This window comes from Lepidochelys kempii, chromosome 1, assembly GCF_965140265.1.
Source record: "Lepidochelys kempii isolate rLepKem1 chromosome 1, rLepKem1.hap2, whole genome shotgun sequence".
In the NCBI taxonomy this organism is placed as follows: domain Eukaryota; kingdom Metazoa; phylum Chordata; order Testudines; family Cheloniidae; genus Lepidochelys; species Lepidochelys kempii.
The window spans coordinates 50,554,210-50,577,196 of NC_133256.1; the positions used below are offsets into that span (position 1 = coordinate 50,554,210).

Below are 22,987 nucleotides of genomic sequence, written 5' to 3' on the forward strand. Positions count from 1 at the left end.
GCAGCAAAAGACCAGAAGTCCGAAGTGCAGACAATGCAATGTTTATTGGGGTTAGTTTCCAAGAAAGCATATTCCGAAGCCCTTCACAGAGCATTTAACCCCTATCCCCCTTCACAGCTCTGACACCGCAGAGCCTTGCCTGTGTCCCTGTTCCCTATTCTCGTTCCCCCACTTAGCAAGCATGATTCCAATTTCCCCTTCCACTTCCTGTTTGACCCCATTTTATACAGTAAAATTCTCAGCTACACCTTAACCAATCTTTTTACTGAAATTTAACTAACCAATCCTAACATATTGTAACATAATTCTCTAACCAATTATATCCCACTACCCTAATTAACTTACACCTAGCAAAATGAATTGTACAGCAGACAGAAACAATTAGAGAACTAGACAGATTGACAATAGAAAGGTGGGGGCCACAAAGATAAAACAATACAGAAATGAGGGTTTCACAACCACAACTATTGATAAGTGATTTCTTGCCAGACAGGATGCTATCAAACTAAGTTTTCTTTAACCATCTTAAGATCTGTTTCTTTATCTGGTGATGATGGGCATTATCAGGACAGGATCGTCTTCCTAACAGCCCAATATACTTTATTTCAATGTGACTGGTTTGGAATGTGAGGATGTGACCCTATGCTTCCCAACTTATGCCTGCCCTCCTGCTTAGCCAAAGGCCTCAGACTATCCTAGTGAGAGAAGGCCCATACACAGGCAGACTATGATTTTGATTTTTTGTTTTATACCTCTATAACTAGCTAAGTGATAAAAATACACCTAAGTTCTTAAAGTATAGGCCTTTACAGGCAGGCCTGAATATGCATATTCCAACAGCATGCAGCTAAAGATTTCTGGAAACCAGAGTTCCAAGTGCAGAATTATCATAATTTCTGTGAATATAAACTTTACAACTGAAATGTTATGGTCAATATACAGTTTCTTTGCAAACATCTAATATCTATGATCAGTTTGTCAAGTCCCGTTTTAGTTTTCAAAGTATATAAAATTAACATAAAATTAGTTTTAGTTACCTGTAACAATCTTTATACACCTAAACAATTGCTTGGAAACTCACATTTTCCTGTCAGACATTTATAACTGCACTCCACTCTATGCAGTGAACACAAACTATTCTGTTTTAAAAAGACATTTGTTGCTGTAAACACCAATATTACATTTTGTGAAAATAAGGTTGGTTTGCAAAACCCAATATGAATACAAGGTTGTTGTTTTTTTTAAATAAAAGCAAAAAAAAAAGCAGATGGTTTTTCAGCTATTTCTCTAAACTCTTGTGAGCTTAACCAATGCATACACATCTGAGCATGGGAAGCTATAAGCAGAAGTGAAATTGATGCACCTAGTTTCAGTCTCCAAGCTTGGCTGTATTGGACAAATAATCCACCTCTAAAAAAAAAAAAAAAAAACGGTTGTTTTCAATTAATAATCTCAGGCATTAATGATATGTGACGTATTCTGTTTTTTTTTAAAAAACACACATTATTTGTATTTTGAAGATTCAATCCCAGAAAGCTATTTTAGAAGGAAATGTCTGACTGAAAAAAAAAATCTCCTTTTACAACTATAGTGGAAGTTTAAGTTCCTTAAATCAGGTTTTCAGCATTGAAAACAGTTATTTGTATCCATGAGGATGAAGTCTGGCATATTGTATGACTTGTGGAGATAGCTTTACTTATTGCCTATTCTCATGGACAGCGAGGATCAGTCCAGAAAAACAAAACATGACAAGATTCTTTTATTCCAGATCTCCTGGCATTGCAAGTTCTTCATGGACCACAGGTGATGGCAGTCTAAACATTCTCTGCTCTTCATTACCGTGAATCTGACTCCCTCACAGACAATTTGCATTAGTATTGCTGGTACTGTGCCGGTAAAGGCAGAGTACGGTTTCTATCGTTATAGCAGCACAGTTTATCTTGCTGGTGGTAAGAGTAATCAAGATGATGAGAATCCACATTCATTCTCATTCACAACTAGCATCAAAAAAAGACCAGGCACAAATCCGGAGAGCCTTAACTCAGGCTAACTCCCACTGAAGACAATTGTCTGAATAAGGATTTAGTCTCAAGGAATTAGTTATGTTTATATTTAATATTAGTAGTGTCATATGAAAGCTGGATAAAATAAAAGTGGCAATATTTTATCTAGCACATATGTACTCGAGACATGCTAGAAGTGGCACATTGTTCGACTATGCAGAAGACACTAAACTGGGAGGAGAGGTAGATACGCTGGAGGGTAGGGATAGGATACAGAGGCACCTAGACAAATTAGAGGATTGGGCCAAAAGAAATCTGATGAGGTTCAACAAGGACAAGTGCAGAATCCTTCACTTAGGACAGAAGAATCCCATGAACTGCTACAGACTAGGGACCGAATGGCTAGGCAGCAGTTCTGCAGAAAAGGACCTAGGGGTCACAGTGGACGAGAAGCTGGATATGAGTCAACAGTGTGCCTTTGTTGCCAAGAAGGCTAACGGCATTTTGGGCTGTATAAGTAGGAGCATTGCCAGCAGATCCAGGAACGTGATCATTCCCCTCTATTCAGCATTGGTGAGGCCTCACCTGGAGTACTGTGTCCAGTTTTGGGCCCCACACTACAAGAAGGATGTGGAAAAATTGGAAAGAGTCCAATAAAATGATTAGGGCAATAAAAATTATTAGGGGCCTGGAGCACATGACTTATGAGGAGAGGCTGAGGGAACTGGGATTATTTAGTCTGCAGAAGAGAAGAATGAGGCGGGATTTGACAGCTGCTTTCAACTACCTGAAAGGGGGTTCCAAAGAGGATGGATCTAGACTGTTCTCAGTGGTAGCAGATGATAGAACAAGGAGTAATGGTCTCAAGTTGCAGTGGGGGAGGTTTAGGTTGAACATTAAGAAAAACTTTTTCACTAGGAGGGTGATGAAGCACTAGAATGGGTTGTCTAGGGAGGTGATGGAATCTTCTTCCTGAGAGGTTTTTAAGGACAGGCTTGACAAAGGCCTGGCTGGGATGACTTAGTCGGGGATTGGTCCTGCTTTGAGCAGGGGGTTGGACTAGATGACCTGCGGAGGTCCCTTCCAAACCTGATATTCTATGATTCTATTTTGATTTATTGGCAGTTTGTTTTAGACCATAAATATGACTTTTATAGGGCAGTTTCTCTTTCAAACTGTGTCCAAAAATGTAGTGAGGAGAGAAATTAGAACCTAAAGGGACAAGAGAGATGAGAAGGTTTCAGGGGAGATTTGAGGATAGATGAGCTCAAGAGACAAAGGAAGAGAGTTCTAAGATAGCAAGACCTGCAGAGGAGTCTGCACCAGAGCTGGTGAGACTATATGGAGACAAGTAGGTATAGCAAGTTTTATTCTGAACTTTACCATTTTAAAAAAGCAATACAGAGAAAACCTTAACACACCTGTTTATAACGGCAAAAGCTAAAATCAGACTCGAGTAAGTGTTGCACAGAGCTGTAACTCGTTGATATAGACCTAGCTCTAAAGAGGGTCAACCAATGGTTTAGCAATTTCAGGCTCTGATTCAGGAAAGTATTTTTTATTAACATTTAAAAATTAGTAGTAGTTCAGGATGAGTGTGATAAGTCACATTGTTCAATGGTCGAAAACCAAGCAGCACTGCATCTAGTTTAATTGTTTAAGCTACGTGAAATGCAGAAATAAACAAGTAGTTATAAATGGGGACAGGTTTGTGACCGTTTAAAATTTAATTTTAATCGTCTGATGTCTGAGGAACAAGGGCAAGGCTTCTTTATTTAAAACGTTAATTTTATCTTGGCACACTTCCTTTAAGCATTCAGAAAAACAAAACCAGCCCTGGAAGCCTTTTATTATGGGAGATGTAACTACAGAGTTCCACACTTATGACCCAACCACTACAGCAAACTCTATTAATGAGCTGTAGTGTTTGGGCCATTAGAGTAGAATACCTTAGCATAAGCAAAAAGAACAGGAGGACTTGTGGCACCTTAAAGACTAACCAATTTATTTGAGCATAAGCTTTCCTGAGCTACAGCTCATGCTCAAATAAATTCGTTAGTCTCTAAGGTGCCACAAGTCTCTTTTTCTGTTTGCGGATTCAGACTAACACGGCTGCTACTCTGAAAAGTGTAGCATAAGTGTTGGCAGTGAGAATACAGCACAAGATTCTGCTTTTTTTTTAAAAAAAGTATTGCTTTTCACATCAATATATGTAATAGTAACTATACAAATAGTATCAATGTATGGATCTGGCAGCTGGAAAACTTTTCTCCTTCCCCGCCCAACCCCCAGGTTAAACAAAAGGGTACATACAAATGGATAGATTTCCAAACTTTGTCTTTACAATAATTTGCAAATTTTGTAACCTGAGAGATGTTTCAGTCATTTAATACAGATAATCCAACTGCAACTAAGTAGGATATTAACTTTCATAGAATTGATTTTTCTATGAATGTCCCAACATCAGGACCAGCTCGTTCACTGGTAAATCATCATGTAGGTTTGCACATTTTTTTTCAAACATGTTTTCATTTTAAGACACAACCACCAAATGAATATGAAATCCAAAAGGGGCAAGAGTGACTTAAAGCTCACCTGTGAGCTTCCCTGATCCTACTACAGCACTCTGATGCCTGAGCCACCTGCAACAGTCAGAAGGGGCCAAAAGTGCCACAAAAGCTCAACACAGAATCCTTGCATCACCCTCTTTTCTCTACCCATACCCTGTCCTCCTCCCAGGCCAACAGAAAAGAGAGACATAGTACAGGCACTTGTGTTTATTCTGTGCCACCAGAGGATCCCCTGTTACAGATGTGATCTTTTATCTATCAGCAGTGCAGTGCAAAGTGGCTGCACTGCACCAGAGAATCTGGCCCCATTGTCTTGCTCCTCTTCCTTAGCTTTTCCTGCTATGGTTTGTCATCTTTTTATGCTGTGCTTTAGCCTACAGTATATGTTCCTCAGATTAGGGACAGAATCCTTTTGTTTGCTCATAAATCACCATGTAACACCAGCGTTAAGAATCAAGCCTAAATCTACTAAAATTTAAATGTATACGAAATTTTAAGTAATAAGTCTGGGATAATTGAACGGTGGAGCTGTGTGTAACATAACATCCAAAAACTGCAAAACCAGGGAAACAATTTAAACATTTTGTTTGCAAACTATATTAAAACCTCAAGTCAACATTCCACTATATAGATACAAGTGTTTGCAAATACAAGCTCTGCAAATACAACTGATAATAAAATAACCAACTCTTATTTCATTTTTGCTCCTACTTAAACACTAATATTTGGATAACTCACACTAACCTATGGCACTGCAGTAGGAGCTAAAGTTACCTTGTGATATCTAGGGTCCTAGGTGAGGGTAATATTCTTTCATGTTATGACATTGGACATGGCCTTAATGCTAGGTGGCTCAGAAATGTGTGTATCCATTTGTTCTCTTGATCCGGTAGAGCAACTTACAGCATTGGTAATTAACAGGTGTTGTTCAAGGAAAGTGATAGGACATATACTGGACAGTCAGCAACATTAAAGTACGGTTTTAGATTGTTTCTGGAAGGCATAATCTGAAGAATTTCTTGGATACCAAGCTGATATTGTGCAGGCCTGTGCTAAAAAGAGTTGTAGCAATGGAAAGGAAGTCTTGATACCAATGGCACTGCAGGTGGAGAAAGAACTGAAACTTTCCAGTTGGTTGTTGCAGTAGATCCATAACAAGGGATAACTTCAGGCCAGAACTTGATGGGCTGAGATGCACATGAGGAATTAAAGCTGAGGGCTGCAGTAGGAATACATTTATTTTTAAAAACCCATCAGTGTTGTCAGAACCAGAGAGGTCAGATAACCTTAAATAAGATGCATTTGAATTATACCCCCTCTCCCACCATGATTTTGGATATTTTTAGATTCAATCCTATTCTTTACTTCATGCCCCCCAAAAACCTCAACTCTCTTTCCACCCCTCCCAAAAAAGGCACAGTCAGTATCTTTTATATACATTATGCAGTTGAAATACTCATTAGCATATTCAAATATCTGAGACAGTCAGACACTAGTCTTACTGTGGATGGGCCAGTACTAAAGAACTTTCCAGCGATGCTATCAGGGACATTTAGGCATAGCTAAAATTAATTCTTTGTTTGCTAATTCTTATGTGTGAACAGAGTGTTGATGAAGAAGCTGTTGCCCTACAGTAGGCTGTGAATAGTCAATATAGCATTTCTACAATACTAATATGTTATCTGTACATATAAACAAGGTTCACTGAAATTTAGCAACACAGAAACTATGTGGTAACTCCCAAGTGTTCTCAAATGTTTCTGTAGTTTGGGCCAGATCTTGTCTTATGAACCACCACCTCTTCTGTTTGATTCAGAAGCTTCCCTGTGTCATCCATGGCAACTGCTTACATAGAAAAGCAATATTAGGAAAATATTACATACATTTAAGATGTCTTAAAGCAAGTTAGCAAATGAAATGGTGAGACTAGCCACCAATATGAGAGACAGGATAGCTTTCTGCAAACCACTACCAAGTGCTCTAGGGACCTCAGATTGAGAACCTCTACTATAAAAATATCCTATTTTGTGGTGTTCACACCATTCAGACACTTGAAGACTGATCACATTGGAGCACTTGGAAAAGAGGAAGGTGATCAGGAACAGTCAACATAGATTCACCAAGGGCAAGTCATGCCTGACCAAAATGATTGACTTCTATGATGAGATAACTTGCTCTGTGGATACGGGGAAAGTGGTGGATGTGATATATCTTGACTTTAGCAAAGCTTTTGATACGGTCTCCTGCCATACTTTTGCCAGCAAGTTAAAGAGGTATGGATTGGATGAATGGACTATATGGTGGATAGAAAGCAGGCTAGATTATCGGGGTCAACGGGTAGTGATCAACGTCTCGATGTCTACTTGGCAGCCGGTATCAAGCGGAGTGCCCCAAGGGTCGGTCCTGGGGCCAGTTTTGTTCAACATCTTTATTAATGATCTGGATGATGGGATGAATTGCACCCTCAGCAAGTTCGCAGATGACACTAAGCTAGGGGGAGAGGTGGATACACTGGAGGGTAGGGATAGGGTCCAGAGTGACCTAGATAAATTGGAGGATTGAGCCAAAAGAAATGTGATGAGGTACAACAAGGACAAGTGCAGAGTCCTGCACTTAGGACGGAAGAATCCCATGCACTGCTACAGGCTGGGGACTGACTGGCTAAGCAGCAGTTCTGTAGAAAAGGACCCGGGGATTACAGTGGATGAGAAGCTGGATATGAGTCAGCAGTGTGCCCTTGTTGCCAAGAAGGCCAGCGGCATATTGGGCTGCATTAGTAGGAGCATTTCCAGCAGATCGAGGGACGTGATTATTCCCCTCTATTCAGTACTGGTGAGGCCACACCTGGAGTACTGCATCCAGTTTTGGTCCCCCCACTACAGAAGGGATGTGGACAAATTGGAGAGAGTCCAGCGGACTGCAACAAAAATTATTAGGGGGCTGGAGCACATGACTTATGAGGAGAGACTGAGGGAACTGGGATTATTTAGCCTGCAGAAAAGAAGAGTGAGGGGGGATTTGATAGCAGCCTTCAACTACCTGAAGGGGGGTTCCAAAGAGGATGGAGCTACACTGTTCTCAGTGGTGGCAGATGACAAAACAAGAAACAATGGTCTCAAGTTGCAGTGGGGGAGGTCTAAGGTGGATATTAGGAAACATTATTTCACTAGGAAGGTGGTGAAGCACTGGAATAAGTTACCTAGGGAGGTGGTGGAATCTCCATCCTTAGAGGTTTTTAAGGCCCAGTTTGACAAAACCCTGGCTGGGATGATTTAGTTGGTGTTGGTCCTGCCTCGAGCAGGGGGTTGGACTAGATGACCTTCTGAGGTCTCTTCCAACCCTAATATTCCATGATTCTATGATCAGTTCAAAGACTGGTAGATTGGTTTTGCCTCCAATTCTGAGACCATTTGAATCGGTGACAACTCTCTAGAAGTTTGGATGATTAGTTCAACTTGGACAAACTCAAGGAAAGAAATTTTAAGATTCTTTAAGACTACCTTTACTGGAATTCACCAGAGTAACATTTTGAATGTGATTTGGGGTCTTTGCAAGGCACATTCTATAAAACAGTAATTGGATATTTAGTATTTACAATTACCTGTCCACTCTTCAGCACAGTTACATGCAGCAGCAGGATGTGAGGACAACACATTCATGTACTTGTTGGTCCAGGATCACGCTGCTCTCCTAGGTGAGGTAGTATTAATCACTGCATTATCTTCTTCATGAAAAAAGGGAACATAGTTAACATACCTTACACACAAGGAGAAACTACAGAACAGGGGTATTGCTTTGTAGTCACACACTTTGAATGAGAGCCCACTCTGAAAAGTGACACCTTTCACACAATCAAGAGGTTAGAGTTTTGGCTTATGTTAGAAACCATCAGTGATGAAAACAAAAGCCTGATATGGGGAGTGCGCCCTGGTCAGACCAGGTTGCACTCCCTCAAATAAATATTACTTTTGCGGTGTTTTCATTTTAACCTTTACTGGTTTATCAGTAATTTTAAATACTTGCTGAGGTGCGTGTGGTGGGCTAACTAAACTGAAGGAAAAATATCAGGAAAACTCTGTAAAAGAAAAGGCCTAGCATGATCCACTCTGTGCAAGGCAGACCCTTTCTAGAGAGGCTTTCAGGTACTTCAAGACAATTGACAACCTAGATTTGCAGAATTTTGGAGCACCATTTTTGTTGTTTGTGGTTCTTAAATGGGCAAGAACAAAAATTAATCTACATAGAATCTAACTGACAAACTATAGCAATACTCTATGAGGTCCATATTTCACTGGTGAGTAGGATATTGTCAGTGACTTTTACTGCTTGCTTTCCTCCTCATTATTTCCCTTTTCTGGATGTAGTGTGACAAACTAAAGAATTCATTGTTTGTTTGGTAAGCAGCCTTGGCAAGTGATGGAGTCCCTCAAGGGCTACTGCATGGTAATCTCTCAAGTTTCACTGAGTTGCATTCCAATGAGTGACCCAATGTGTCTGAGGGTTATCTATCATTTACTCTTCGTGAAAACAGAACTCTGGTTTTCATTCCTAAAACACACGTGCACACACAAATATGGAGCTATCAAATCTGCCTGCAAGGCTCCATTGTAAAAGTACCTCAGGAATAGTTAAAGTGATGGCAGGGGACTCTATCAACAGGAGCATCTTACGCATCTGCATATACTTGGTGCCTTTATAACTGCACGTTGGGTCAAACAAGCAGCACTCAGAAGAGCAATATGCTTAGCTAGTACAAAGCTGGGAAAAATCACTCTAAGAAGAGAATCTCACCACAGCGTAACTACTCTTCTTGTGCATGCCACATATAGACAGCATACAGCAGCTCTCACGTGAAGACAAATGAGTGAGATTCAGTGTCTGAAGAACCTGCATCAGTCAAGCATACCTTGGTGCCGGGTCATAGTTTGGAGGTGATGGATGTCTAGGCATCAGCTGCCTCTTACAAAACTTTGTTGCTCTGAAGTACCTTTACAGTCTAAATACAATTAAGAAAATGCTTTATTTAACAAAAAAAGTGCATTTGAGGCACACCATTATTACATATATCAAAGAGTTCAGGGCAGAGTAACAGCCTGAGGAATCCTATCCCCAATACACCTCATGTATTCACCTGTTGCCTTAATGAAACCCTTTGTATATGCTGTCCATAAGGACTCCTAATATTGCTCTCACATTTCTTCACTTTTATAGGTCTTAGCCTGCTTTCCCCACTACCACCTCAGCCCAAAATCTAAATGCCATTTAAAATTAAGAAGTATGCTAAAACATACTTTGTGTCCTCTGGTATATTTTTTTCTTACAAGTTAGGGATTTAAAAATCTGGAGTGATCACTACTTATTTCTTCCAATATTCTGGATTTAATATAATCCTGTATAATTGGTATTTAGAGATTTAGCAAAGAGCGCTAGTGGCTAAACTAATTATGAGTTTGTAATCCTGAATCCTTCACCTTAAATGCTCTAGTCTATTGTGTAGCGTCAATTATTCTCTACAAGTGACCAATTAATATAATATGAGTATTTTTCATCACCTCTTTCTGGAGTCTGAAATGCTTATGTATTTGGGGATATTTGAGGTACACTGTCTCTTAAAACCAAAGTTTGGTACCAAGTTCAAATACGAGTGCTGATTTACATGACAGTGCTACAAAAGTATTTGAAGACACCATGAAAGAGCATAAAACCGAAAAGGGTTTCAATTCACTCCTTCTTCTTACACAAAAAAGAGGAGACATTCAATTAAATTGAGACACTGTAAATTTAAAATAAATAAAGGGAAATACTTTCCTATAACACACAATTGACCTGTGAAACTTCTTGCCATAAATATTGTTGGGACAAAGACCATAGCAGATTTTTTTTTTAAAAGGATTGAACATTTGGTGGAGGAGGAGAACAACCAGAATTACACAACTGTAAACATTTTTAAAAATGCATCGCTTTTGCAGGGGATATAAACCCTCACGCTTCAGGACATACACCAACCTCTTACTGGAAGTAGAAAGAAGTTTCCCCTTGTGTGCAAGTTATTCCATAACTGCTCACTATAGGGGTTCTTAAACTTTCTTCTAACCACCCAGTAATAACTGCTATCAGAGATCAGACACAGGACTAAGTAGGCCACTGGTCTGATCTGGTATGGCAATTCTGATGCTTCTACGTTCCCCTTTGAAAGAAATTTTAGTTAAATAGAAAAGGGTAGTTTCTTTATAAAATAGAAGGGTGGTCTGAAATATTTTTTTCTTGCTTATTTTAACCACAGAAATGTCCTGTCTTCCCAGATTTTGCTGGAGGATTCTAGGTGGGAGCTTTCTTAGCCCGTAATTGCAGGTGTGACAAAGAGTTAAGAGAAACAATCCTTGTGACACATGTTAAACAAAACAACAACAAAAACCTAGTTTTAAAAACGGACTTAAAAATTCCTCTGCCTCAGTTGTTCAAGTTTTGTTGTTCTGCATGATGTTAACTCTAATAATCCTATTAGTTTTTTTCAGTCACTCCCAAAATCTTTCAGGAAAAACAAGGTGACTCAGATCAGAGTTTCTTTTAAAAAGAAAAATAAAAGCATATTCTTGGGTGGGAGGGGCGGGGGAGAACACACTTATTTAAAAAACAAAAACAATTAAGCCAAAAAAATCCTAAAAATCTTCTTCCTTTGCAACTTACCTCTAAGCACTGAACATGAGCGCCACTCTGACCTGCAGCTATCACTGCATCAGATGCTCTAGTGTATAACAGTCAGAAATGAGGCAGAACAATAAATGTGATATAAGCAGGAAGTCAGGGAGCTCATTTGTTTTAAGTCTGCTACAAGGAATTAATTCAGTATCCTGTAGCCCTTATTTCTGCTTCCCTGGAGAAATGTAAGATACTGGACCAACTTCTATTTCTTGCATTAATTAAAAACATGAAACTTATAATGGCTACTCCTCTGATATCAGTAGCAAAGAGTAAATGCTGTTCATGTATTTTTTTTTCCTTTCTGGGTTGAAGGCTGCCTACTTAATCACCCATTTTCTGAGGAACCAAGGGAGGGAGGGGGGCATCCTTGTGAAATTAAGAAGGCATAGCACTTAGTGCTGCAGACACTCTTTTATTGAATATATATAGGATCTTTATACTGTTACATGGAGTCTATCAGCAATACCTTGTTCCCAAAGGTCCCATTGAAGTCAATGGGCCTACTAATATGCTAGAAGTTAAGTATGTCTGTAAGTGCTTTAATGAATCAAGGCCCAAAATGGAGATGCTGTTTTAATAATAATAAATATGTGGGAAACTCAGCAGGTATATGCATAGTAAGATTACCACCTCCAGTTCACACCTGTTCATTTGGGAGGGAAGGGACGAGTCTGGTTTTTCACAATACTTATTCACTTTCTTCCTACACATTCATACCTCTCTCTCTCTCTCTCACACACACACACACACACACACTCACAAAACTCAAGAGTCTAACTCTAGCCAAAAGAAGTTTCTTGTTGAACTACCACAAAAACTGCATTCTTTCACATACACATATACAGGTTTCAGAGTGGTAGCCGTGTTAGTCTGTATCAGCAAAAACACGAGGAGTCCTTGTGGCACCTTAGAGACTAACACATTTATTTGGACATAAGCTTTCGTGGGCTATAACCCACTTCATCAGATGCATGGAGTGGAAAATACAGTAGGCAGGTATAAATACACAGCACATGAAAAGATGGGAATTGCCTTACCGAGTGGGGGGGGTCAGTGCTAACGAGGCCAATTCAACCATGGTTGATGTGGCCCATTCCCAATGGTTGACAAGGTGTGAGTATCAACAGAGGGAAAATTATTTTTTGTAGTGACCCAGCCACTCCCAATCTTTTTTCAGGCCTAATTTGATGGTGTCAAGTTTGCAAATTAATTCCAGTTCTGCAGTTTCTCGATGAAGTCTGTTTTTGTTACACTTCTTGATGTCTGATTTGTGTTCATTTTTTCTTTTAAGTAGAGACTGTACACAACAGTGGTATCCGTAACTCACCCAACCATATTGTTAATCTATCCAGCTATACTCTTAGCCTGGAAGAAGAGTCTGTCCTATCTCCTTCTGCCCCACTACCCCCACGAACAAGATACAGTTCTACGGTGACCTGGAATCCTACTTTCGCCGCCTCCGACTCAAGGAATATTTCCACCACACCACTGAACAGCACACAAACCCACAGAAACCTTCCTATCAATGCTACAAGAAGAAGGATTCTGCATGGACTCCTCCTGACGGTCGAAACAACAGAATGGACTTCTACATAGAGTGCTTCCACTGATGTGCACGAGCTGAAATTGTGGAAAAGCAGCATCACTTGCCCCATAACCTCAGCCGTGCAAAACACAATGCCTTCCACAGCCTTAGAAACAACTCTGACATCATAATCAAAAAGGCTGACAAAGGAGGTGCTGTAGTCATCATGAATAGGTTGGAGTATGAACAAGAGGATGATAGGCAACTCTCTGACACCACATTCTACAGGCTATTACCCTCTGATCCCACTGAGAGGTACCAAAAGAAACTGCACCATCTGCTCGGGAAACCCCCTGAAGAAGCATAGGAACAAATCTACACAGACACACCCCTAGAGCCCCGACCTGGGGTAGTCTATCTTCTACCCAAGATCCATAAACCTGGGAATCTTGGATGCTCCATCATCTCAGGCATTGGTACCCAGACAGCAGGATTGTCTGGTTATGTGGACTCTCTCCTCAGGCCCTACGCTACCAGCACTCCCAGCTATCTTCAAGACACCACTGACTTCCTGAGGAAACTACAATCCATTGGTGATCTTCCAGAAAACACCATCCTGGCCACTATGGAGGTAGAAGCTCTCTACACCAACATTCCACACAAAGATGGACTACAAGCCGTCAGGAACAGTATCCCTGATAATGTCATGGCAAACCTGGTGGCCTAACTTTGTGACTTTGTCCTCACCCACAACTATTTCAGATTTGGGGACGATTTAGACCTTCAAGTCAACAGCACTGCTATGGGTACCCGCATGGCCTCACAATATGCCAACATTTGTATGGCTGACTTAGAACAATGCTTCCTCAGCTCTCGTCCCCTAGCGCCCCAACTTTACTTGGGCTACATTGAAGACATCTTCATCATCTGGACCCATGGGAAGTAGGCCCTTGAGGAATTCCACCAGGATTTCAACAATTTCCACCCCACCATCAACCTCAGCCTGGACCAGTCCACACAAAAGATCCACTTCCTGGACACTACTGTGCAAATAAGCGATGGGCACATAAATGCCACCCTATACCGGAAACCTACTGACCACTACACTTACCTACATGTCTCCAGCTTTCATCCAGGCCACATCACACGATCCATTGTCTACAGCCAAGTCCTAAGATACAACCACATTTGCTCCAATCCCTCAGCCAGAGACAAACACCTACAGGATCTCTATCAAGCGTTCTTAAAACTACAGTACCCCCCTGGCTGGGTCACTACAAAAAATAATTTTCCCTCTGTTGATATTCAGACCTTCTTGTCAACTGTTGGGAATGGGCCACATCAACCATGATTGAATTGGCCTCGTTAGCACTGACCCCACACTTGGTAAGGCAACTCCCATCTTTTCATGTGCTGTGTATTTATATCTGCCTACTGTATTTTCCACTCCATGCATCTGATGAAGTGGGTTATAGCCCACGAAAGCTTATGCCCAAATAAATGTGTTAGTCTCTAAGATGCCACAAGGACTCCTCATTGTTTTTACACATATGTACAGGATGTTGGCTTTTTTCCAAACCAGCAGTTAGGTGAGTGGCAGAGCATTATTCAGAACTGTACAGCACTCATTAAACTAGAGCAGTCTCTGAACTCGTATGGGCATCAGATATCTACTTTCCATTTTAAAATACAGGGGTGGGTGGGAGTAAAGACAAATAACTAAACAACGGATCTTTTCAGTACACTCATACTTCTTGCTTGAATTACAAGACTGCCCCAGTGGCAGTTTACAATGTCCTAAATTTCCATTCTCATCTGAAAAGCAGAAGAAGGAAAAAGTTGTAAGCTGATAAACAAAAAGAAATTAAAGGAATTCTGGAAGCACCAACATTAAAAAAATATTTGGAAAGTGAATTGGGGCAGTTTCCTCAACATATTAGAATAAAAAGGGTGTGTTTTTTTTTACCTAATTAGCAAAATAAATAAAGGAGGATAGATAATGCAATCATCTAGATCAGGCAGAGGAATTCAAAATCCAGTAGTACAAAGGCATGAGGCATTTGCTCCTTAACAGGTAACCTTTGGGTTGTGTAGTTATGGTACATAAACCCCTTGCATATTTGCACCAAGAAAATCCAACTCCATGGTCCTGGGGGCTTTTGGGGTGGGGGCGGTGGAGGTGAAGAATAGAGAAAGGAAAACAAAATAGAAAAGACATTTCATAAGTATTTATTTATTTCATGTCCTTTTGAAATCATAACTGCTTTCACAATTTTGTATTGACCTCTTTAAAGATATTGAAGTATGGTTCTATTCAAAGTAACTATGCAAAATTGGCACCTTCTTACTATGACCTGCTCTCTTTCTATTCAGAGCCATATCCGTTCACGTTAAGAGAAAAAGAAAAGATTTTAAACTGTTGGTTTTTTTCCTAATGAGTCCTGTAGACAACAATCAACACAGCTAAGAGAAAGCAAGCTGTATTCTGTTTCTTCATGTGACTCAATTATACCTATTGTATAATGTGTTGTCATTAGCCTCAACGAGGACAAAATTTGGCCTGCGGAATCTTTATTACTGGCAATATGCAAGATGACTGATAGCAAGCTGAGTGTGCAAAACTGGCAATTAGGAGGAGAAATAAAAAGCTTCTATTTGAGAAATGAATGCATATGATACAGAAGTTATTGAAACACTTAGATATAGTCCTATGCCTTTTCCTTTAAAATAAAAAGTCACTTTTCAGAGTTGTACCATGCTTTACGCTTATTCAGGTGAACAGGATATTTGCATTGTGCAGAAACAGTATCTTTAGAAAAAGTCAAGTCACTATAGTTTTTCCTCAAAATATGAAAAAAGGTCCTGATTTCTATTGAGGACTAATGTCCTTTAGAGAGTTGTTTACCCAAATAACTCTCATCACATTGAGAGAAAGGCCTAAATTACAATGTCTCTACATAATAAATTCCTCCCTTACTGCCTTACAAAAAACATCTTTTAAGTCTTTTTTTTATGAAAACTAATTTTCTCTTAGTTCTGAAAGTATGTGCTAATTGATAACTATATTAGAAAAACACTCAAGATGAAAACTGAGGGTTTACCTGTGTTAAATTATTACACTTTTTTAAAGGTCCAGATTATTTTTCACTGTTTGTGCTGGTTGGTTTTGCACTTCACTCTGTTTGGACAAAGAAACTAGACAGATTAATTTCACTTTCTGATTCTCATGCACAAGAACAAAGTGGGAAAAAAATGACATTTCTCCCTCAAGGCTTTTTCTTGTGTCTACTATTGTTAGAAATAGAATACCTAAAGAATACTATAAATGGGAGAGATTGATGGAAATAAACTTATTTTCCCCTTCTAGTTTGCTTACTTTGTGCATCTGACAGCACTTTGTGTGTGTGGCCAATCAAGTCAGTTTCCCTTTTTGTTTGTGTGGCTTTTTCAAAGCAAAAAAAGAAGAAAAAGAAAACATGTAAAAGATAGGAAAGGGTCACATATAACAAAATTTGCGTGGGGATTCTGGCAGTTTAAGTTCCCAAAACTGCTTTATTCGTGTAAGCAACACATGAGATTTAAAAAAAAAAAGTCTCAATTTAAATTAACAAAAAACTCTTCAAAAAAAAGTTTGGATACAAGAAGGAATCAAGAGTCTGAAGAATCCCCATGCTGTAGTAGACAACAAGTAGAAACCGAAACAGACCTGTACTTGGGATGAGAATCCCATTCTTGTAACTCTTCATCTTAAAAAACAAAATGTCAAATATACAAGCTGAAGGAGGAGGCTCCTGATTTAGGCCCATGCAGGTAAACACCTGCACTCACACAGTGTTCCTTTTTGAAGTCATGGATCTGCCCAGGCAGTTCTTAGTGCAGAATCAGGGACTGAACTGATAGCAGTACCAGTTCTCTCATCCTTTCCAGAGGGGAATATCACTCACACACACACTCTACATGACGGCCATCAGAAAGGTTAACAATCTCTTGCCAATGTCCCTGAAAAAGTTGGAATGAGGGTTATTTCTCTAACAGGTTTTAAAGGAACATCATAGATTCTTAGGAATTAGTGGAAATTCAAAGCTACCTAGATGATCAATAGTCATCTAGTTTTATAATCAATACAAAAGTGTCAAATCTTGCTGATACTATACTTCAAAATTGTTGTTCTGCTACAAATTGAATTTTTACTCACCACTATCTCAGAAAGAGGATGTCCAGCATTTGACTACAATATCCAGTTTACCTGTTGTGAGTGGTTCAATTAAAATAACATCTGCTCCATGTCTTGAAACGCAATCTAAGGAGACATCTGATTAAATATTGATCTTGTACTTTTCACTGAGTGGGTAAATGAACAAAAGGTGCATACACCTTCAAAATTCTCAGGAATTATAACAACAAACAGCAAGTTAATATTTCTCTTTTAGGTGAATCTGGAAAAGATTTGTTTCAGGCTAAAAAACAATTACTTGGACAATCAAGAATTAAAATGGCCAAGTTAAAGATGACCCTTAAAAGGAAATAATATAGGTTTATTTTGCCTGTTTCTTTATGATGCATATACACAGTCTGAAAGGTTTCAGAGTAGCAGCCGTGTTAGTCTGTATTCGCAAAAAGAAAAGAATACAAAAAATGTCCCACCTTGATTATCACTACAAAAGCTTTTCTTCCCACCCCCCCACTCTCCTGCTGGTAATAGCTCATCTTAAGCGATTACTCTCCTTACAGTGTGCATGATAAACACCATTTTTTCATGTTCTGTGTGTATATAAATCTCCTCACTGTATTTTCCACTGAATGCATCTGATGAAGTGAGCTGTAGCTCACAAAAGCTTATGCTCAAATAAATTGGTTAGTCTCTAAGGTGCCACAAGTCCTCCTTTTCTTTTTGCAAATACAGACTAACACGGCTGCTACTCTGAAACCTGTCATTATGCAAGGCAGTGCATTTAGCCGTATGGAGTGGAAATCTATCAACTTCATGAAAAAACTCGTACAGATACAGATAAACATCATCTTCCTTTCCAAATGCAAACAGATGGACATCGTACCAAAAGGACTGAAGGTAAAAAATCCATTACAATCTACATACCACACAGACTATGCTGACAGCTTGTGCCACACACTCTCAAAGAAACGGTGGAACCACCTGATCAACATCCTCTACAGCAAACAGGGAAAGATTAAGAATGAGCTCTCAAAACTGGATACTCTCATAAAAAGCACACAAACTTCCTTGTGGCTGGACTTTACTAAAACTAGACAAGCCATTTACAACACACACTTTGCTTCTCTACAAAAGAAAAGGACACTAAACTATCTAAATTACTGCATGCCACAAGAGGCCATAGCAATGGTTCCCTTAACCCACCCAGCAATATTATTAATCTATCCAACTATACTCTTAGCCCAGTAGAAGAATCTGTCCTATCTCAGGGCCTCTCCTTCTGCCCCTCCACCCCCATGAACAGGATACAGTTCTGCGGTGACCTAGAATCCTATTTTCGACGTCTCCGACTAAAGGAATATTTCCAATACACCTCTGAACAACTTACTAATCCACAGAGACCTTCCTACCAACACTACAAAAAGAAGGATTCTAGGTGGACTCCTCCTGAAGGTCGAAACAACAGACTGGACTTCTACATAGAGTGCTTCCGCCGACGTGCACGGGCTGAAATTGTGGAAAAGCAGCATCACTTGCCCCTTAATCTCAGCCGTGCGGAACACAATGCCATCCACAGCCTCAGAAACAACTCTGACATCATAATCAAAAAGGCTGACAAAGGAGGTGCTGTTGTCATCATGAATAGGTCGGAATATGAACAAGAGGCTGCTCGGCAGCTCTCCAATACCACTTTCTACAAGCCATTCCCCTCTGATCCCACTGAGGGTTACCAAAAGAAACTACAGCATTTGCTCAAGAAACTCCCTGAAAAAGCACAAGAACAATCCGCACAGACACACCCCTGGAACCCCGACATGGGGTATTCTATCTGCTACCCAAGATTCATAAAACTGGAAATCCTGGATGCCCCATCATCTCAAGCATTGGCACCCTCACAGCAGGATAGTCTGGCTATGTAGACTCCCTCCTCAGGCCCTACGCTACCAGCACTCCCAGCTATCTTTGAGACACCACTGACTTCCTGAGGAAACTACAATCCATCGGTGATCTTCCTGAAAACACCATCCTGGCCACTATGGATGTAGAAGCCCTCTACACCAATATTCCACACAAAGATGGATTACAAGCCGTCAAGAACACTATCCCCGATAATGTCACGGCAAACCTGTTGGCTGAACTTTGTGTCTTTGTCCTTACCCATAACTATTTTACATTTGGGGACAATGTATACCTTCAGATCAGTGGCACTGCTATGGGTACCCGCATGGCCCCACAGTATTCCAACATTTTTATGGCTGACTTAGAACAACGCTTCCTCCGCTCTCATCCCCTAATGCCCCTACTCTACTTGTGCTATACTGATGACATCTTCATCATCTGGAACAATGGAAAAGAAGCCCTTGAGGAATTCCACCATGATTTCAACAATTTCCATCCCACCATCAACCTCAGCCTGGACCAGTCCACACAAGAGATCCACTTCCTGGACACTACGGTGCTAATAAGCGATGGTCACATAAACACCACCCTATACCGGAAACCTACTGACCGCTATTCCTACCTACATGCCTCCAGCTTTCACCCAGACCACACCACACCATCCATTGTCTACAGCCAAGCTCTATGATACAACTGCATTTGCTCCAACCCCTCAAAAAGAGACAAATGCCTACAAGATCTCTATCAGGCATTCTTACAACTACAATACCCACCTGCTGAAGGGAAGAAACAGATTGACACAGCCAGAAGAGTACCCAGGAGTCACCTACTACAGGACAGGCACAACAAAGAAAATAACAGAACGCCACTAGCCATCACCTTCAGCCCCCAACCAAAACCTCTCCAACGCATCATCAAGGATCTACAACCTATCCTGAAGGATGACCCATCGCTCTCACAAATCTTGGGAGACAGGCCAGTCCTTGCCTACAGACAGCCCCCCAACCTGAAGCAAATACTCACCAGCAACCGCACACCACACAACAGAACCACTAACCCAGGAACCTATCCTTGCAACAAAGCCTGTTGCCAACTGTGTCCGCATATCTATTCAGGGGACACCATCATAGGGCCTAATCACATCAGCCACACTGTCAGAGGCTCATTCACCTGCACATCTACCAATGTGATATATGCCATCATGTGCCAGCAATGCCCCTCCGCCATGTACATTGGTCAAACTGGACAGTCTCTACATAAAAGAATAAATGGACACAAATCAGATGTCAAGAATTTTAACATTCATAAACCAGTCGGAGAACACTTCAATCTCTCTGGTCACTCGATTTCTGACCTAAAAGTGGCTATTCTTCAACAAAAAAACTTCAAAAACAGACTCCAATGAGAGACTGCTGAATTGGAATTAATTTCCAAATTGGATACAATTAACTTAGGCTTGAATAGAGACTGGGAGTGGTTGAGTCATTACACAAAGTAAAACTATTTCCCCTTGTTTATTCCCCCTCCCCCCGCACTGTTCCTCAGATGTTCTTGTTAACTGCTGGAAATGCCCCACCTTGATTATCACTACAAAAGGTTTTCTTCCCCCCACCCCACTCTCCTGCTGGAAATAGCTCATCTTAAGTGATCACTCTCCTTACAGTGTGCATGATAAACACCCATTTTTCATGTTCTGTGTGTATATAAATCTCCTCACTGTATTTTCCACTGAATGCATCCAATGAAGTGAGCTGTAGCTCACGAAAGCTTATGCTCAAATAAATTGGTTAGTCTCTAAGGTGCCACAAGTACTCCTTTTCTTTTTACAGTCTGAAAGTATATACAGCCTGAAAGTTTTGTCGGTGGTAGTTTTTAAGTCTACCTTTGGTTTATAAACTTTTCACAAATATATATCTGGTGTTTGAGAGAAAGAGGTGTTAATGGAAACAAACAGAAAACAAGTTTTTAAAGTGAATGAATAAAAGTCACTTTTCAACTTAATCAGGTTTCACTGGTTTGGTATCTACATTGTCCTAAAGTTACCAGATCTCCAGTTGTCCATGAGTCTTCCACAAAAAGAAGGGTAGACAAAAGAGCAAAATTTACCTTCTGGGAAAAGATAACCCACCTTTCAGATCTTCTTTATAGAAATAATCAACAAAACAAAACAAAACAATTGAAAAAAACCAAAACCATGCAAACTTCTAGCATCCCCTCCCCCAAATGTTCAGATCACCTTTTAAAAAAATCAGTCAGTGATAAACTAGCTTGTAAAGGAAGAATGTTGTATTACATAAAAACATACTAATTTAACAATGAGTTTATTTTTAAAAAAAATCAAAGTATATTCACAAGGTTGGCCACTTCATTTGTGACAGACAATGGTGGAGACAATTTTCAGCAAGAGATTTAAATAAAAAAAGATTTTAAATATTTTTCAAATACAATTCAAAGTTCACATCAAGAAATGTCTCTCAAAACAATGCAGCAAGCAAAATGGCTTGCTCTTGTTAACAGAGGCAATATTACACTGTTACCTTAGAGACTAACCAATTTATTTGAGCATAAGCTTTCGTGAGCTACAGCTCACTTCATCGGATGCATACTGTGGAAACTGCAGAAGACATTATATACACAGAGGTCTCTGTGTATATAATGTCTTCTGCAGTTTCCACAGTATGCATCCGTTGAAGTGAGCTGTAGCTCACGAAATCTTATGTTCAAATAAATTGGTTAGTCTCTAAGGTGCCACAAGTACTCCTTTTCTTTTTGCGAATACAGACTAACACGGCTGTTACTCTGAAACATTACACTGTTAATTTCTCTTTCCCCAGCTCATATTTTTGATCATTTTCTCTCCATGAATATTGTTACTCCTGACCTTTAAATGTCAATATCCACTTGACTGAGGCCTACTGTGAACTTTAATCATGCACAGTAATATATGCATAGATCAAGTATATGAGAGTCCAGTCACGTTTAGCAATGAACAACTAAGCTTATGAATATAATTTATTATTCCTAATGCCTTCCACCAAAAATAATAATAATAATCACTCAGGAAAACTGTGATGTCCTCGCTCGTGTGGAGCATTGCCTAGTGGTCAGAGCTTAGGTGCTTGTACCTGCAGAAGGGGTTTTGGTAGGGGAGCCCAGGCCCTCCCACTACATCGGGCTCCAGCCCAGAGCCCCGTGAGGGTGACAAAAGGGTCTGACACTCAGGAGTGCCTTAAGGCTGCCCTTCTTGGGCCACTTCCTACCCCCCTCTACTGTCCACAGTTCACAGTCTGTGCAGGAAAGCATAAAGAGGGTCAGCTCAGAGTGTAGAACCTCTTTGTGGCCAGGTGTGGCATAGTAATTCTTTCCCTCTTGAAGCAGCGGCTGCCTCCTCTTGTGCCTTTGGCCCTCTGGCCAGGTTAGTTCTGAATCTGTCCCCCTCAGGGGTAGTCCATAAACCAAACACAGGGAATCAATGGAAATAAACTGGGTTAGCATGTGGGAGGTGGGAAATACCTCCCTCTCAGAGTCTATCAGAAGCTGGCCCTCCCAACCCTCAGGGAGGGACCTTCAGGTAGCTGTGCATAGGAGTGATCCTGCCTTTCCTCAATCCTTTCTTCAGGAGCTGCAAGGTAAAGGTCCTTTCTCTTCCCTAGCCTGCCTCTAAGCAAGCTGTTCTGCTCCCTTTTCGCCCCTTCTCCAGCCTGTGCATCTCTTGCACGTGTATGGCAGGACAGGGCTGGCTGAGCCCAGAGCAGCTCCTTAACCCCTTGTTGCCCAGTGTGAGGTTTGTATGCCCCATCACAAGAACCTATTTCTCACCTTCAACCAACTGCCACAGTTTTTAAAAAAGAAAGGAGGGAGGGTTTATACAAGGCATGTGTGGGTGTTGATAGATATGGAAGTAAAGTCTGCTAAACACATCTCCAGCTAAGGGTCTCATTCTGCAAGCTGTTGTGGGTGGGTGGAACCTTGCACCCACACAGAGAAGCTTGTAAAATTGGGACCTGAATAAGTAAATTTTAATCCATAAATTGTAACTTTTTACTTTAAAGGATGCTGTCAAATTAAGCATTTAAAATGTCAAGATTTTCTTACTAGTTATAATCACCATTTTCTA

The 22,987-nt window shown here is 40.4% G+C and overlaps 1 long non-coding RNA gene across 1 annotated transcript; it reads right to left on the bottom strand.

Annotated features, from left to right (window-relative positions):
• Positions 1-4,087: 4,087 nt before the first annotated feature.
• Positions 4,088-17,224, bottom strand: LOC140902291 (uncharacterized). Its single transcript, XR_012156047.1, has 5 exons — positions 16,996-17,224; positions 15,902-15,978; positions 9,480-9,569; positions 8,175-8,297; positions 4,088-5,792 (listed from the first exon to the last, which is right to left on the bottom strand). It is a non-coding gene; the product is annotated as an uncharacterized lncRNA (long non-coding RNA).
• Positions 17,225-22,987: the final 5,763 nt, after the last annotated feature.